The sequence below is a fragment of the Sceloporus occidentalis genome, unplaced genomic scaffold (assembly GCF_023333645.1).
Source record: "Sceloporus occidentalis isolate IW3139 unplaced genomic scaffold, rSceOcc1.0.p SCAF_1, whole genome shotgun sequence".
In the NCBI taxonomy this organism is placed as follows: Eukaryota; Metazoa; Chordata; class Lepidosauria; order Squamata; family Phrynosomatidae; genus Sceloporus; species Sceloporus occidentalis.
Genome location: NW_028316981.1, coordinates 189,447,099 through 189,465,827, shown reverse-complemented (window position 1 = coordinate 189,465,827; position 18,729 = coordinate 189,447,099). Strand labels below are relative to the sequence as shown.

At 43.7% G+C, this 18,729-nt stretch overlaps 1 protein-coding gene and 1 long non-coding RNA gene across 4 annotated transcripts in view; one reads left to right on the top strand and one right to left on the bottom strand.

The window, feature by feature from the left end:
- Window positions 1-10,338: 10,338 nt before the first annotated feature.
- LOC149323127 (uncharacterized) lies at window positions 10,339-10,898 on the bottom strand. The gene is made up of 2 exons (XR_016280063.1): window positions 10,654-10,898; window positions 10,339-10,523 (listed from the first exon to the last, which is right to left on the bottom strand). It is a non-coding gene; the product is annotated as an uncharacterized LOC149323127 (long non-coding RNA).
- A 4,613-nt stretch (window positions 10,899-15,511) lies between these two features.
- Window positions 15,512-18,729, top strand: part of PLPPR2 (phospholipid phosphatase related 2) — a 39,670-nt gene continuing 36,452 nt past the window's right edge. For all 3 annotated transcript variants that reach the window (XM_089487598.1, XM_089487589.1, XM_089487609.1), the window contains exon 1: window positions 15,512-15,735. The gene's annotated coding sequence lies outside the window, so the exon portion shown is untranslated. The remainder of the gene's footprint in view (window positions 15,736-18,729) is intronic.

The following is an 18,729-nucleotide window of genomic DNA, read 5'->3' as shown; positions in this document are numbered from 1 at the left end:
AGGAGGTTTCTCTAAGGAGTAAGCGACATAACACACATAAAAACCATTATTTCTAGATGTCAAGTTAACTTTTAAGTGCACTGTAGCATATGTTCAGACCAAGGAAATGAATCTGAGCAGAAGGAATGGTTAACCTGCAGGTTCCTGTTAAAAGCCAGAGAGCTGAGCACATGTTTTGCAAAGGTATCAATCAGCTCAACAGTGCTAAATCAAGTTCTGCAATTTTACCTTGTGCTGTAATGTTCAATTGTTGTTTTTCCTTACCTTCAACACTGAATGTATTGACTTAGCAAGACTCTGGGTCAGGCTGTAGGCTACAAGCCCCGTGACACAGGTATGTTTCGAAACTGATATGAGTTTGAAGGTGCAGCAGAGAAATTCCCATATATGTGGGTTTCTTTTCCAAGTCACACAACCTCTATACTCATGCCACTGATTTTTTTAGGCAATGAAAAGAACAAGGAACATGAACCTCTAGAGGCTGGACTACAACTGCCAATATTTTTGCCCACTGGCTTTTGATGATGGGAGATGGAGCTCAAGAACAACTGAAGGTTACAGGTTTCACAGCCCAGATGTAAGGCTTCAAAACTACTTCTTTGCCATAGAAGAGGAATAGATGGTACAGCATTTATGTACTATTGATCACCACACATGGTAAAGCATCTTTGTACCATCAATTGCCTTCAAGAGAACTACTCCACCCAACACATACTTTATAATAGTGCTTCTGGCTCAGATAGTAGCTGTTCTCATCTCCACTGTATACACTCCTGCTATAGTGCATTGAATCCTAATTTCTTACCTTTCTTTCACTCTCCGAGAATGCGTTGGAAATGATCCAATACAACTTGTTCAAACTACCACTACCACTGGATCCTTTAAGAAAGCAAACAGGACTGTCCTTCACTATTTAAAAAATCCTTCACCTAATCCCAAACATTACTCTCCTGATACAAAGTGGTCAGCATAGAAGCACAATTCTGTGGTCTTCCAGGTTTTTTTTTTTTTTGGGGGGGGGGGGCGGGACAGATGTTCTGTTTCCTTCATTATATTTCTCTAAGGGTTGTTAGGGTTGTTAAAGAGCCTACCCTACACCACAACCTACTCATTTAGATTCTGGGATGACCGCAGTCTCCACTCTTTAGCAATAGGTCACAGAATTTAGTCAGTCAATTAGATTTATATGGTGCCTCAGATAAACATGATTTCATTATAATGATTTAATTCAAAAACAGTGCCATGTTGGTCTGGAAAAACAGTATGCAAAGGGATCTTGTAGCACCTTTGAGACTAAGGGCTGAAGGAGACGGCCCTTTTGTGCCATTGTCCGGGCAGCTTCGGAGCGCAGAGTTTATACACCACATGTCCTGAAGCCGCTCTGGCCGTTTAACGTAGGCAGCTTCAAGGCACTCCAGTGGTGCAATTATATGCCGCACGCCACCAGCATGTCTTAAAGCCACCTTCCATTTCTTTACTTTAGTGACAGTCTAAGTTCACTATTCTGAGAGCCACATCAGGTGTTACTTTCATGCGAAGATCAGGACACATGAGTAAGAGGCTGTACAGACCAGCAGTAAGTGCCAGCTTGGGGGGTGGCATGGTGTTCAGACGCACGCCCTGATGCCACCCCCAAGCATTTTGTTGCTTCTTTTTGGCCTAGAAAAATGCTAGATTGGGGCTGCAGAATGCGGTTGCCACAGCCCCAATCCACACTGAAAGGGACAGCAGCAAGCCCCTTCAGGGTGGTCTGTTTAGCCCCAAACCCATGCTTCTTGGTCCACAGGTTAACCCACAACACTGGAACCTGGTTTCACTGATGTCCACAATGTTGGCTTCCTAGTCGTCAGTGCTTATATTATTCTTGTTGTTGTTATTACTGTTATTATTACAGTGGGACCTTGGCTTTCAGATTTTCTGAAAGACCATATCTCCCCATATGAACCTGTAAGAGTCCTGGGATCTACAGAGGAAGAATAGTATACCCTAATTAAGATCAGGCGGTCCAGGCATAACTGATAGTTTTAACTGCTTTGTATATGGTTTTTAGGTTTTTTATTGAATTGTATGAAATTGCTGAAGTAATTTGTTGATGTATTGTATTGCCTTGTACTGTGACATGTGTCACATAGCTTGCACAGTGTGAACCGCTTTGATCTGGAGGAAAAGCGGTATATAAATAAAAGTATTATTATTATTATTATTATTATTATTATTATTATTTCTCTGGGTTCTGCTGCAATCGGAGGTTCGCTTTGTGAGGACACGAGAGAGAGACTACTTGGTAGCTGTTTCCAGCCTCTGGAACTCCCTTCCACTGAAGGCTGGCCCCCTCCCTGCTTTCCTTTCACTGGCAGGCAAAGACCTTTTTATTCAAGCAGATTTTAAATATTGTAAAGTTTTTAAAGGATTTTATCTGTGAGCCATCTTGGACCCCTTTCTGGGAGAAAGGCGGAATAGAAATAAAATGAAAAGAAAAGGAATAAAGTAAATAATATTGGTATCTGCTAGGGTTTGCTTCAAGGACCCATTACAAAATCCATGGATACTCAAGCCCCATTATAGACAATGGGGTAGTACAATGATGTTCCTTATATAAAATGGCAAAATCAAGGTTTTCCTTTTGGATTTCTTTTGGCAGGGGGATATTTTCAATAAATTAGAATGATTGCAATATAGTTAAAACATCCCAAAGGTCAAAATTAAAATAGAATTAAACTATTAACAATATTAGAACAATTTAAATCAGCCAGCCATTCCAGTGGGCTATTCCAGTGCAAGGAAGTACATTTGTAAACCAGCATTTGTAGCTGATTAATTCAGAAATAATTATTACAATTATGGCAATACCTTATCTAGAAGTTAAGACAAACAGATAATTGGTTATGCTTTGGAAAAGGCAGCAAGGCTGCAATCCAAGTCAATATGCCACAATGAATTCAGTGTAACCAAACTTCAAATATATGTTGTGCATAATATCACCTTCCACACTATATACTTTGTCATCTTATTTTCATGACTGAAAATTAGATTCTTGAAAAAGTAACATGCAAATTAAGCCATACCTTTATTAGGGTAACCAAAATGCCAGAAAACTATGGACTCTTTCCCAGAATTCTGGTTAATCTCAATTATGGCATTACCCAGCTGTGTATTTGGGGATTTTTTCTTCCTGAATGAGCACTTCTGACTTTGCTTTCTGTTCCTTCACATAAAATGCTGTGATTGCCACAGAAAAGAAAGGAAGTTACCAGATAATAATCAAGGAAGGAAGTAGCATACTTTTCACTTCTTGCTGACTAAAGGATCTCTCCTAGACTACATGACTGCTATCTTTACCAAATGATTCAGAGAACAACTGTCTCAGTTTGAAGATATTTTGTGATGATGTGTACATCAACAAAGAATCTCTTTTGTTATAGATTATGATTTTACCTTATTCTACTTTTTAATGTATACAATAGTTAAAATTTAGATATTTATATAGATGGTGTATGTGGTTACTGGATGGTAACTATGTTTCATGATAAATAAAAGGATTTTTTTTTAAAAAAGGATTTATCTCACGATTCTTTTAAAATACACCTGATGGCAAAGAATTGTCATTTTACAATAAGACCACATATATAAGAAATGCAGCCTTTCATTCAATATTAAAGTGGAGGGACTGTGACCACCTTGTTGACATAAAACAGATATAGGCTGAGCAACCCCAGTCTGAAAATCTAAAATGCTCTCTCCAAAATCCGAAACTTTTCAAGCATCGATATGATGCCACAATTTCAATGTACACAAACTTTGTTTCATGGATAAAATTATTAAAATTATTGTATCAAATTACATTCAGGCTATTTGTATAAAGTGGATATAAAACATAAAGAACTTTGTATTTAAATCTCTGTCTCATCTCCAAGGAAAATTATATATATGCAAATATTCCAAAATCTGAAAAAATCGAGAATCCAAAACACTTCTGATCCCAAACATTTCAGATAAGGGAGAGTCATGCTTTGCTTGGCACTGCTTTAAGATCTTAATCCCACTATATCTGCAAGCATGGAAATGGGTAATAGGTATTTTCTATGCAAATACAGAACACTCAGTATCATTTTATATATAAAATGGTCTCCTATACTTTACGTAGTGGGGTCTACTCACACATCACCACCGCAGTGGTGAAACTTCTGAACTGCTGCTGCACAGCTAGACTCAGCACCAGTGATACCTGTATAGAGGAACCAGTATCACAGAGTACTGGCACAGCATAACCTCAAACTTGTAGCACCAACTCCCTTATGGCACTCGTAACATATAAGATTCACTGAAGACTACTGATAAATAAAATAATGGTTTTTTGCATGCTCAAGATAGACTGCAGATTTTAAGTCAGGGATAACAAATGTGTTAAAGACAAACAAATGGGTCCTAGAGCAAATCAATTCTGAAATCTCCCTGGAAGCCAAGATGACAAAATTGAGGCTGTCGTACTTCGGACACATCATGAGAAGGCTCGACTCATTGGAACAAAACAATAATGCTAGGAAAGGTGGAAGGAAGTTGAAAGAGAGGAAGAACACATGTCAGATGCATGGACTCTGTTAAAGAGGTCATGGGGGTGGGTGGGTGGAGGATAGGGAGTCTGGAGATGTCTCATCCAAGGGGGCGCCATGGTCATGATCGACTCAAGGGGGGGGGGGGTTAACAACAACAACAAAACAATTGTGTGCTCCTTTATATGTTGCTACATTACAAATCTCATCAGCCCTAGCCATCAAAACCTCATTGCAACCCAACATGAGGACCATATGACCACCCCATCCCTTTTTCTAAATTACAGAACCAGGGAAGATAAGTTATCTCATTTTTTTTTTAGTACTGAACCTACAATAGTGACTCTCCCACACTGAGCTTCACTGGCACTGAAACAAGATGCCTACAGGGGAATGAATTCTGCACCACTCACAAAAACTCTTCATTTCTTTGAAAAGGTAGGCTTTCCTCAGCATGAAGCCACAGGCTATTCCTCCAGTGCTGAGAAAAAGTCACCATAGTGGCCAGCAGTAAGCCAGTGGTTCTCAAATAGTGGGACAGGACCTCCAGGGGGGTCCGAGACTCGCTCAAGGCAGACCAGGCATCCTCTTTTTCCAGGACACACCTTCCATTCCAGCCTTCTATCCAGGAAGAATTTCGAAATCTCCTTCAGTTTGAGCATAACTAAGAAGCAGGAATTTACATTTATATGAGTGTTTTCAGCTTTTATTTTGCTGTGGCCTATATTTTACTTAAATGTCCTTCCTTTTATGATGTCTTGTTCTCCTTTACAGTTAGGACATCTGGTCACTCTGGGGATGCAAGACTTGGAGGCCTTGATCCCTTCTCCTCCTCTTCTCAAACTTTTTAATGTGTAAAATTTATACATGTGTTGTGTTAAACATTGATTTTACTTAAATAAAACTATTCTAATTTGAATGTTGCTGTTTCCTTATCAAATGTTAAAATACAAATACACAAGAATGTGTGAATGAAAATATGCATACTAAATAAACAAAATTGTTTCATTCATATACTAAGTTGAAGAGGGGGTGCAACATCCACATGTAAATGTAAAGAGGGGCTGCCAAGGGTAAAATGTCTCAGTACCACTGGAGTAACCTATAAACCATAAAGTTCCTGATTCACATCTGATTTGTGCCGGTATGGACTCAATGGATAACTGTGGTCAAGCTGGCTCAGCCATCCACCCTGCCAACTTAGAATATTTGGAGATAGGAATGCAAATGATTATTATTATTTTATCTTTCACAATTATGGTTGAAATGACCAAGCTTTGAAAACTTGCAGCATATATAATGTGCATTTTGGTTGGCCCAATAAAGGTATCACTGTTTTTGTAGATTTTGGATGATACTGTACTTTGTTTATGGCCAACATGGCTACCCCTGTATAAAACTGGGAAAATGTTCATTAAGCACACCAAGGCACAGCGGGGAGGACCTGTGGTCCTCTGTATATTGTTGAAACTTTGTTGTTGTTAACTGCCTTTGAGTTGAGATTGAGTCAGTCTCGACTCATGGTGACCCTGTGGATGAGACACCTCCAAGACATTGTCCTCAACCTCTGTGTTTCAGTCTTATGGCAGTGAGTCCCAAGCTTTGGTCTGCCATGTTATTTGGACTTCAACTCCCAGAAGCCCCATCCAGTTTGGACAACAGTCAGGAATTCTGGGAGCTGAAGTCAAAAACATTTGGAGAATTAGGGTATCACCATCCTACAGGCTGAAGCCCATACCTTCCCTGATTGAGTCTATCCATCTGGCATGAGGTCTTCTTCTCTTTCTACTACCCTCAACCTTTCCTAGCGTTATTGTCTTTTCTAATGATTCATGCCTTCACATGATGTGGCCAAAGAACGACAGCCTCAGTGTGATCCTCTTGTCTTCCAGGTACACTTTGAGGCTGACCTGTTCTAGGACCCATTTGTTTGTCTTTTTGACCATCCACAGTATCCTCAGCACTCTTCTCCAGCACCACATCTCAAAAGAGTTGATTTTCTTCTTGTCCGCTTACTTCACATCCATTCATGGTAATAGGGACTACAATGGCTTGGATGACTCTTATGCTAACGTTCAGTTGTATATCTATACTCTGTAGGATCTTCTCTAGTTCCTTCATGGCTGCCTTTCCCATTCCTAGCCTTCTCCATATCAGTTCTGAGCGGTTTGATCCCAAGTACGAGAAGTCTTTAAATTATTTCAATTTCCTTGTTGTCTAATTTGAATATATATAGGTCTTCCGTGGTCATCATTTTTGTTTTCTTTATGTTCATCAGCAAGCCTGCCTTTGCACTTTCTTCCATGCTCCTTAGGTCCAAAACATACTGTAGAAATAATCCTGTTTGAGACTGCTTTAACTGCCCTGGCTCAGTGCTAGGGAATCCTGGGAATTGTAGTTTATTTGACACCAGAGCTCTGTGACAGAGAAGACTAAATGTCTCACAAAACTACAGTTCCCAGAATCCCCTAGCATTGATCCAGGAGGGTTAGAGCAGTCTCAAAGTGGATAATTTCTGAAGCGTGTTTAGTCACGCTCAAATGGAGGACATTTTGAAATTCCCTCCTGTTCAGAAGGTTGAAATGTGTGACATTCCCTGGAAAAGAAGGATATCTGATCACGCTGCTTCTTGGCCGTCAATGGTATCTTCAGCACATTTCCCCAGCACCACATCTCAAATGAGTTTTCTTCTTGTCCGCTTATTCACTGTCCAGCTCTCACATCTGTACATGGTGACGGGAAATACAATAGCCTGGATGCCCCTAACTTTAGTATTCAGTGTTACTTAATTATTTGGAGTATTTATACCCTGCTCTTCCGCCACAAAGGGGGGTTGCTGTGGCTGTCCTCTGAGGCGGAGAGAGTGTGACTTGCTCAATTGGTTTCATGGCCAAGTCATTTCTGACTTATGACAACCCTACGGCAAGCCCTATCATGGGGTTTTCTTGGCAAGGTTTGATCAGAGGTGGGTTGGTACTGTCATCCTCTGAGGCTGAGAGAGTGTGGCTCACCCAAGGCCACCCGGTGGCTTTCCACGGCCAAGCAGGGATTCAAACCCCGGTCTCCAGAGTCATAGTCCAAGTCGATTTGTAGCCTTATACAAAAGCTAACTAATAAATGGTAAACCGTATCCATTGATGAGAGAGAGCCAGCATGGTGCAGTGGTTTGAACCCTGGGCTACGACTCTGGAGACCAGGGTTCGAATCCTGGCTTGGCCACTGAAAAACACTGGGTGTCCTTGGGCGAGTCACACTCTCTCAGCCTCTGAAGAAACATTACCAAGAAAACCCCATGATAGGCCCCCCTTGGCCAAGCCACACTCTCTCAGCCTCAAAGGGTCTCCATAAGTCTTGAAGGCACACAACCACAAACACCCATTGATGCCCAATGCTTTTTCCTTCCATTCTGACATCCAGAGAGGCTTTAAACCTCCTATTCCTATTAGGACAGACATTTTGCAGCCTAAAGGCGTGGAGGCTTTTGGAGGGGATTTTTCAGCCCTCTCTACAAAATCAGGAAGAGAAATCCTCATTCACAAAAAGCCCCCCCGCCCCCCGAATGGTACATCCCGCCCTGCCATCCTTCCCGCGCTCAGAAGGCGGAGGAAAGGGGAGGAATACGTCCAATGGTACCTCCCTCTCCCCCCCTCGAGCGCCATGGTACAGTCCCCCCAGCACGAGGCTCATTCAGTCCAGCCGCGCCGCCGGCCCAGACCGTACCACTTTTCCTGAGGGGGGGGAGTGTTACCTGATCGGCAAGGTCTTCGGCTGCCCCCATTATATCCCCGCTGGGCGTCATGGTCGGCTGAGGCGAGGTCCGGCCACCCACGCGCGCGCCGCTCTCTTGCTTGCTCGCTTCCCTTTCCTAACGGGGGCGGGGCCACAGCAAGCCGAACCCCCTCCATCCCTTCAGGTCACGTGGACCTTCGGCCGCCATTTCTGACACTATAGAGCAATAATCGTATAGACTCATAGTTCCCCACTTCCGGTCTGAAACTAAACTAATAATAAAAATAATAATAATGGTTTATAGGTCACAGCATAAACAATAACAATAAAACCCGGGCTTCCATCGCAATAATACTAATATACAAAACGTATTAATATACAAAATGAGATTATGTTGTGCCTCAGGATAACAGCAACGTTTCCATTTTTTTACCAGCACCTCAAAAACACTTAGTTCTATGTTTTCTCTATCTCTATTATTCTGTCTGGCAGCCTCCATGGCAGTCCGTCAGCGCTGGCGTTGCTATGGCAACAGCGCAATGTGCGTGACTCAGGCTCTCATTATCAAGGCCCCAAGCATAATTCAATAGCCGAGAGTATTAGTCAAACCAGAGGGAGGATAATGCCACGTAGGCCGAGGCTGCATCCGCACTGCGGGAGTAATCCAGTTTGACACCTCTTTAACTGCCCTGGCTCGGTGCTAGGGAATCCTGGGAACTGTAGTTTGTTGTGGCACCAGTGCTCTCTCTCGCTCTCTCTCTGTGACAGAAGAAGGCTCACAAAACTACAGTTCCCAGAATTCCTTAGCATTGACCCAGGGCAGTTAAAGCGGTCCCAAACTGGATTATTTCTGTAGTGTGTTTTGGACCAAAGTCAAGTTTGTTGTGGTGGTGTGCCTCCAAGTCATTTCCGACTTATGGCAATCCTAAAGTGGATCTATCACGGGTTCCTTGGCAAGATTTGTTCAGAGAAGGTTTGCCATGGCCTTCCCCTGAGGCTGAGAGAGTGTGACTCACCCAAGGTCACCTAGTGGGTTTCATGGCTGAGCTGAGAATCAAACCATGGTTTTCAGAGTCATAGCCTAACACTCAAACCACTACACCACGCTGGCTCTCATATTCTTCAGGAGTAAGGAGTTTATCAGACAAGGGAAATTGGAAGTATAATCCAATGGCAATCCGAGCGCAATCATGGGTTTCATGTTATTGCGTAATAGACAACCACACGCAATTTCGGGCAATGGCATGCTATTTTCAGGCAATGGGAAGTCAGTTCGAATGCAATTCGAATTCATGTAAATTCGCTGAACTAGCAAATTCATGTGAATGTGTTCTGGCCCCACTTTCTTTTCATTCGAAATTAAGAGAAATTCCTCCCATGTGATAAACTCCTAAGACTGCACAACATGCCTTTGCCGTTGCCCTGACAAAGGGGACCAGAGACTATTTCATACAGAAACCATAATTTCACACAGATAAAACTCAAACCCTCTTTCCCTCTTTCTCACACACACAAAACATAGAAAAATCAAAAGCTTTGAAGACAAAAGGTACACACAAATACACAAGCACACACATCCCCAAAAGGAAAAGGGGAATCTGTCCAAAGAACCTAGAGAGAACACATTTCCTGTGTCCCTTGTTCACCATCAGAAGGATCCTCTGCACACTCCCACAGTGAATGTGCATTGTCTGAATTCGGATTCCCATCATGTCCGTGCTGGCTCCTCCCTGCTCTCCACACATTCTAGCATACTGCTCTACCTACATGCTATTCTAATCACCCCATTCCATCACACAAATACACCTCCTGTGATTGCCAGTTGCCTCAGAGGCTTGTGTTCACATCCCATCTTCTGCCTGGCCAGGTTGCATTTCTTCCTGGCGGCCTTGAGCAACCGTTGCCAAGGGAACCCCGCCCAGATTTCAGTTAGGGTGAGCCAGGCCGTTGGGCCTGGAAGGGAGGGAGGGGGAGGGGGCGGGGCCTCCTCCCTCGCCTCACACGTCACATCCGGTCCCTCCCTCCCCCTTCCCCACAAAATAACAAAGGTAGCAATGCATTGACTTCAATTTGATTTATTAAATGCCACTTTCAAATGTGAGGTTCCGCCATCGCTGAAGTCTTCTTAAGATGGCATGCTGGGTACCTCCACCTCCCCTTCAACCGAAAGGCCTCTTGGGGGTTTCCACACGGAGCTGCTCAACGCTTTTTTGGCTTCTTGGACTCATTCTCCACTTGATCTTCCTGTGAAAAAAATAACAGAAGAGGGGAAAAGGCGGATTAATGTGGGAAGCCAAACCGGGACGGCCGCGGTGCCAGGCTTCCTCCCCCTGCTCCCGGCCTAGGCGGGGCCACCCAACCCTGGACAAATTACCTGATGGTCAGCGGTAACAAAGGTTATCAGCCTATAGCAGAAAGCTGCGAGACACAGAACGGCAAATCAAGCTATCAGATCGACAGTCTCCATGGCCACCAACTTCCACTCCACAAATGTGCACGGTCAAAGACAGAAGCTGCTGTCTGTGGGAAAGCCTTTACTTCAACTAAGCTTTCCCAGGGTTTCACAAGGCCTAGAGTCTGTCTTTTATATGGCTGTGATCCTCACATCACAAATACACTGTGACCGTATAACTCATTTCACATACACACATTTAATTCATGTGTTTAACTGATGTTGACCATTGATTATTTGTTGTTGTTCTCTGTCTCCATGGGGAGAGGCAGGTAAGAAATAATAATAATAATAATAATAATAATAATAATAATAGCAGCAGGGCACTCTGGTTTGCTAGGTCAGAGTACCACGCACAGGTAGGCTATGAAAGAGGGCTACCCTGTTGAGACAATGGAATAACGTCAACTGTTTCTGTATTACTTCCCTTGCCCAGTCTACATGTGAATAGTGTGTCTTGATCAAATTGTATTGTCATAGCACCCTGGGGTGGCCAGATGTCCTAACCACCAAGAAAAAGAAGGCACTGCAAACTGTACGACATTTAAGAAAAACAGAGGACATTACAAAATAAAATCTACAAACATGAATATAAATGAAAATCCATGTTTCTTAGTTATTAAAATGAGAGAAATCATTTAAAATGGAGGACATTTTTGCCATTCTTCCCGGACAGAAGATTGAAATGTGTGTCATGTCCTGGAAAATGAGGGCATCTGGTCACCCTGCTCTTCCTTGACCCACCATAATGAGAGATCTTTTCTGAAATCCTACATCAAGTCTGACTTGTGTAACTGTTTGCATGTGGACTTATATATTGATTGTGTCATACAATCCTTGGGTTGTGGTGATGGCTGGTGGCTCCCATTGTTGGTGGGGTGGTGATTCCACTCCAGGTTTTAGTTCAGACTATAAAGAGTTATAGTGCTGAATACTATTTCCAAAATAGGTTCAGCACCTGGGAGAGCCCCATTTAAAACTATGTAAAACCTGAACTGGATCTGCTGCTCCACTGAAGTGAGAGCCGACAGATGCCACTGTTGCATTGAGTGCACAATGCTGTGAAACTATATATGCAGCAAAAGGGGCTACTATGGCCTGTTTCAGCAGGGACAGATGGATATGAAAGCACATGTGCAGCCCCACATCTGCAAACTGAGTGTGGACTTTATGTATTGGACAAAAACTACTGCCTGCCTAAGACACCTCCAGATGAAGGTTAGGTCTTCTCTGACAAAAGCCAAGCACTTTGTCCCAGCTTTTCCACTGCTGGTCAAGCACTTATTTGTTGTGTTAAATTTATTCAGAATGTTTCTATACAGTTGGCCCTCCACATTCTCTGGGGTTAGGAGCACAGGACCCCTGTGAAAGCGGAAAACCACAAATAAAAAAACCCACTATGTTTTTACCTGAGTGAACACCTTTTTAAGAATCTCTGGCAGGTTACAGACTGCCCGTTTGGGGTGGCCTGCACCCGCTTCTTTCCCCGCTGTATCGGGGCCTCAGCTGCCAGAACAGCAGCCTCCGAGGCCCCGATCCACCGCTTTCCAGGGCACGGAGAAGCGGCAAAAGGCCACTTCCCCGCGGCCTGGAAAGGGGTGTCCTTGGGGCTTCAAGGGGGAGGAGAAGGGGCCGCTTGGCCCCTTTCTCCTTTGCATCGCTGGCGCAGCCATCTAAAGGCTGCGCCAGAGATGCAAACCACAAAAGGAGCTCAGTTTCGGAGCTCCTTTTCGTGTCGCGGAAAGGGTGCCCTATGCGCCCTCGCGCGGCGCGACAACGTCACATCCGTGCTGCCTCGTTTGTAGGCAGCGTGTTCGTGACGTAATGGCGGCGCCCATGTGGAACGGGCGCTGCCATTTTGTACGGACTGAGTCCATACTAGGGTTAGGGGGCGTCAGGAAGTGACGTCCCTTTCTAACCCTAGTACGTCCCCAGGACGTACTTTTATGCCCGTCTGTAACGGGCCTCTATGTCTTCCAGTGCAACTTTATGGTCAACATCTGGCAGATATTGTCACACTCTCTCAGCCTCATAAGAAGGCAATGACAACCCCTCCCCTGAACAAATGTTGCCAAGAAAAGTCTGTGATAGGATCACCAAAAGTCAGAGAGACCATTCACACCATACAATTATAGGGCTGTTATTCCACTCTAGATGCCATGGTTTCATCATATGGAATGCTGGAACTGATAGTTTGGTGGTGAGGCACCAGAATCATAGAATCATAGCATTATAGAATCATAGTGTTGGAAGAGACTGCAAGGGCCATCCAGTGCAACCCACTGCCATGCAGGAAATCTAAATCAAAGCATCCCCAACAGATGGCCATCCAGCCTCTGTATTAAGTCCTCTAAGGAAGGAGACTCCACTACACTCCGAGGGAGTGTGTTCCACTGTCAAGCAGCCCTTACTGTCAGGATGTTCCTCCTAATGTTGAGGTGGAATCTCTTTTCCTGTAGCTTGCATCCATTACTCTGGGTCCTAGTCTCTGGAGCAGCAGAAAACAAGCTTGCTCCCTCCTCAATGTGACATCCCTTCAAGTATTTAAACAGGGCTTTCATATCACCTCTTAACCTTCTCTTCTCCAGGCTAAAGATCTTCCTGGCTGAGAATGTAAAATACCCCCTCCTTAAACTACAAATCCCAGGATTTCATAGGACAGGACCTTGGCAGTTAAAGCAGAATTATAGCCCTATAATTACATAGTCCTGCCACAACTGTGCTAGTTTAAGAATGGAAGCATGTGGCATAATTTCTTATCACACTTTTCCCCAAGATAGAGCTTTGGTGATCCATGGTTGCATAATCAGTTTTTCTGCACTGGCAAATGTCACCTTCTGGGAGGAAGGAGGGAAATGAGTGATTGTGGCCACCAACCACTTCCTCAAACTGGCTGCTATGTGAATGTGCAAACAGCGGCCATCTTGGGAAGGGGCTTGGGGGCTGCAATTGCAACTGCTTGCAACTGCGAGAAGAAAGGGAAAGAAGAGGAGAGGAGCAGACTCATGCCCACTCATACCACATGACTCCGTGAGAAGCAGAACTGAAGTGGAAGGGACCTATTGCACAACAACAGTCATGGAATAGCGGTAAAATTGAGAGCCTATTGATGGGTTTTGCAAGTCAATGAAAAGGTGTGCTTCAAACGTAATGCAATGCAGCTGCAGCTGCAGGATGGACATGAGAATGTGTGATAAGACCACCCAAAGATGCTTTTATCCTGTTAAACCTCCACTTTTATAGTCTCATCTGATAAAGTCCAAAGTGTGACTTGTCTCAGAGTTGACTTGAAAGCATATGATAACGTCAACAGCAAAATGGGCCCACGGGCCAAAAATGTGAGACAACTTTTGCCCCCCCTGGGTACTACCACCAGAGCAGGATGGCACAGTGGTTTGAGTGTTGGACTACAACTCTGGACACCAGAATCTGCTTCCTCACTTGCCCATAAAACCTAATGGATGACCTTGGGCAAGTCACATGCTCTCAGCCTCAGGGGAAGGCAATGGCAAACCTCTGAAGAAATCTTGCCAAGAGAACCTCAAGAAAGTCATAAGTGAGAAACAACTTAAGTGCTGAAGGCATACAACAAGAAACCACCAGCAGGCTTCAGGGTTTAATGTGAAGTTTCAGGGTTTTCAGGCTGTACAGATTCCACCTAAACATTAGGAAGTACTTTCTAATGTTAAGAGCGGTCGAACAATGGAATACGCTGTCTTGGAGTATAATGGAGGCTCCTTCTTTGAAGGTTTTAAAACAGAGGCTGGATGGCCATCTGTTGTGAATTCTTTGATTGTCTCTTCCTGCATGGCAGAATGAGGTTGGATTGGATGGCCTTGGCCTTGGGGTCTCTTCCAACTCTAGGATTCTGTGAGATAGAGTAAAGGCAATGGGCTAGCTTCTGAAAGGCTTAGCTGTTACAACAGTTCTGAATGGCTTCTGAATGGCTCAGCTGTTACAGCAGTTATCTACTTTACTCTGGAATGCTGATTTTAATTCCTTTGTGTCAAGAGTGGTGATCCTATCACCTTGCAGATCTTGTTGAACTATAACTCCCAATAGTTTCCACCATACCCTTTGTTGGCAAGGCCTGATGGGAGGTGCAAGTCGATAAATTTGGGAGGGTCATATGATTCCCACTGTTGCATGTTGCTTATTTTGAAAAACCTGACCACCATGAAGCCGGGGCAAACACAATTTTTAAAAAAATGTTCTAAATTTTGTTGAAAGTTCAAATGGTGCTGGTCTTTTTTTATACAGGTGCTATTTGCAAAGACTCCAGGAACTTAGTGGCATGGCTGTATTCAATTTTCAGCATATAGTTTTGAAATGGTGGTTGTTTGGCAATGGCAGTAGCCTGAAAAGTGCCAGTGGCACCACTTGCTCCTGGATAAGTGCTCTCCCACCTTAGGGAGTGCCTTGGCTTTCCTATCTGTGAAATGGAAAGAAATACTTGAGCCTAACTCAGTGCCTGGGCCTGAGAGAGGAGAAAGATGAGGAGGAAAAAGAAGCAATATAAAGATGGCCAGCTCCTGGGAATGGCTATTCAGAACCAGAGCAAAAGAGCTGACTGCCTTGTCCATGGCAGTGAATTTTTGCTTTGATGGATTTTGGCTGCGCTTTCTAGACTGTGTGCAATCTCTCTTGCCCTTCCAGCCCAGAGGAGATACAGGCAGCATCTAAATGAATGTTCCCCCTTGAAGAAGAAGTCTCTTTCCTCTCCCCCCTCCCCCCTCTTGCTGTGCATGTGTATGTGTGCATGCATGCATGTGTGTATAGTTCCAGCTCTCTCTCTTCTCTTGGAAGGGCTCCTGTTGCAAACGTGCAAGAAGGCTTAATCCAGCTGCTAATTGGAATCTTGGCATGATCAGAATGGATTCCCTGTTATGTCCTTTGGGGTGTTAAAATTGCCTAGACAGAAGAGGAGGAGGAGAGGACAGACGTGGGCTGAGGAAGCCATGGCTGCTGCCTAAAAAAGCACACACTAACACACACAGAGAGAAGGTGAGAGACGCAACGGCGGACTGGGGGGGGGGAGGATGGTGTTGGCTTGGGTTGGGGGAAAGAGAGAGATCTGGCCCTCCTGCCTGCAGAGTCTCCCTGCAAATGTGTCATGTGTGTCAAATGGGTTTTTCCTCCTTCCAGCTCATCAGTTCTCTTCTTCATCCAGGCATTGTTGGAGCTTTGACAATTGGGATGCTGTGTGTGGAAGTGGATGCATGTGACAGTCTGTTTAAAGAGCCTTGTTGCTAAGTGACGCTCTTTGGAGGGTAGTGTTTGTGTGTTTTGTATATGTGTGCACACACACAAACACAGATGCTCGTCTGCCGATTTGTCTTTGCAGCAAAATTGGTCCCACTGATTCCGTCAGCCATGGAGACACAGAGGACCCCTTGGATACATGGCTTGTGTGGGGCTGGTGAGCAATCGGGTGGTTGGCTTCAAAGGGGCAGATGTCAGGAGGATTTTGCCCCTGGATTGACAGGACCCAGGGGCCAAGGGGCTAGTAAAGTTAAGCCGGTCGCTTTGAATTGGCCTCCACTTGGAGTGGCATGGCTGCCCTGTCCTGGGCATGAAGGCTCACTCCACTTTGGGCTAGCTGAGAACATGCCAATGGAAAAGAAGAGAGGCTGGTGAGGATGTAACCCTTCCTCCACAATACAAGGAGAATATTGGGGGGGGGGATGTCCTTAGGTGCTTTTATTATGACTGACAGTTTGGATTAATTGGACCTGTAGTATTTATATATAGGGAGAAATGTGTGTCTATATGCTCATGTACAACTCTTGCTGTTTGGAGCAAGGATGTTTCCTTGTCACAAATCTAACCTTCCCCCCCAAAAAAAACACCCTGATTATCTGATCAGAAGGAACTGTACCAATCTGCAGAGTGCATTGATACCTAGTTATACTGTGTAAAGTTCAGGATTCCAGACAGAGCACGTCAGTTTTACAATGCCCTTGCCAGAGAGGAACACAGGGATAGGAAGATATAAAAAGAAGAAAGAAGAAAACATTTTGACTAATAGGTCTGGCACTCATGGCAAACACACACACACACACACACACACACACACACACAGACCTGTCTGTTGGGGAACACAATTTTTGCCCGTGCTGAAGTCCGGAAGCCAGCACAAGAGCCACACACGTTTTTCTCATTATGCACAAAAATGCAACGATTGAAATAATAATTGCCAGTTAATATTTGTGCATATAAAGCAGCATTATATAGGATCCTCAGAAACTCACTTTAGAACAAGAGTTCTGTTCCTGTTCTGTTCTTTGCTTCTTGAACATGAGTTTAAAGAACGTATTGTCCTAATAAATTTTCTACCGTGATTCAGTCAAAAGCTGTATCACATCGTAATGAGACGGAAAGTTGCATTCATATGTATTTTTCTTAAAGACGCCAGTCTCTGAAATGTGTAGCATGATCCTTTCCACGTTTATTCTGAAGTAAAGATCACTAAGTTTGATGGACTCATTCCCATGTAACAGCAGCTTAATTAAATTCTCCAGAGATTAGGAAATGGCTGCAGCCATGGCTGATGTGGAAAAAAAAGAACAACACAGCAGTCTGCATACAACTGATTTAACCAATCACTACACTCTGTGTCTGTGTACGTGTGTGTGCATACACACACACACACACACACACACACACACACACATTTGTATGTGTGTATGCATAGATGCATTGCCTACTTCCCTCAATGCACTGGACAACCATTATTTCCCTCATGAATACTAGATACACCTTTGCAGGCACTATTCCTTAAACATTTTCAAGCATCTTAACAATTGTGGGCACTGGAAAGGAGCTCCTTGTGCAAAATAAACTCGGATTTCCGCCAAAGTCCAAATTCTGCTCCAGATTTTGTTCCAGAATTTGTATCATTTTTCTTTACATGGGGGAAACAAATGGGAAGAGAAACCAGGCAAATTGGTAGGTAGGTCTCATCTGAGCCTATAGCAGACATTTTGCTTCTATTCCCCTAATACCTTAGGGTCATTCTATTACATATGATGTTCTCCTACTGATGGAGAGAATGCCAGATAGACCTTCAAATACTTGTCTCTTCCTTAAGTCCAGAGGTTCAGAGGTTGTTTGACTTTATCATGGAAAAGGAGCCAAGTTTCTGTGTTTTTCATTTTCACTTGTATCCAGGTTTACAAGACATACCCATACCCATACATCTGTCTAATTGGAAGCAAATCCTATTTTGTTCTGTAGCACATAAAGGGAAATATATTTAGCACATGAATGGAAATATATTTCTTTGAAGGGAAATATATTTAGGAACGGAGCCGCTAGCCTTGTTGAAAACTGTAGAATATAATTTTGGGGAGTAGGAATGAAAGCAGAGAGCTGGTAAAAACCAAACAAAACAAGGATAGCTTTTATTATTCTGGGGCAACAAAGTAATGGAATGTTTTCTCTTTAACACTGGTTACGTTTTATCTGTCTTGTGTGGGATACACTCTAATGAAGTGCATTGTATGTTGTTAATTACATCAAGTCAAATCCTACAAATGAGAGACCTCCAAGTCTCCCTACTATCAGCAGCCCTGCTGAGGTCTTGCAAAGTGAGGGCTATGGCTTCCTTTTTTATGCTGTTGTTGTTGTCATGTGACTTCAAGTAGTTTCCAACTTGTGGTGAATTACAGAATTAGCTTGGCAAGATTTGTGCAGAGGAGGGTTGGCTGAGAGAGTGTGAGTCGCCCAAGGTCACCCAGTGGGTTTCCATAGCTGAGTGGGATTCAGGCCCTGGACTCCAGAGTCACAGTCCAACATTCAAACCATGGCACCACACTGGATCTGTATTATGAAAGTTTTATTTTTAGATAGGTGCTGTAGTCACTTTTCAGGTAAATACAGGAGAGTAAAAATCACCACCAGAAAAAAAATTATCACAAGAAGTGGAGTAGGAAAGTGCCAAAATCAACCAGTGAGTTGGTGTCTCATCAATTTGCAATATTAATAATTTGTAAGGTG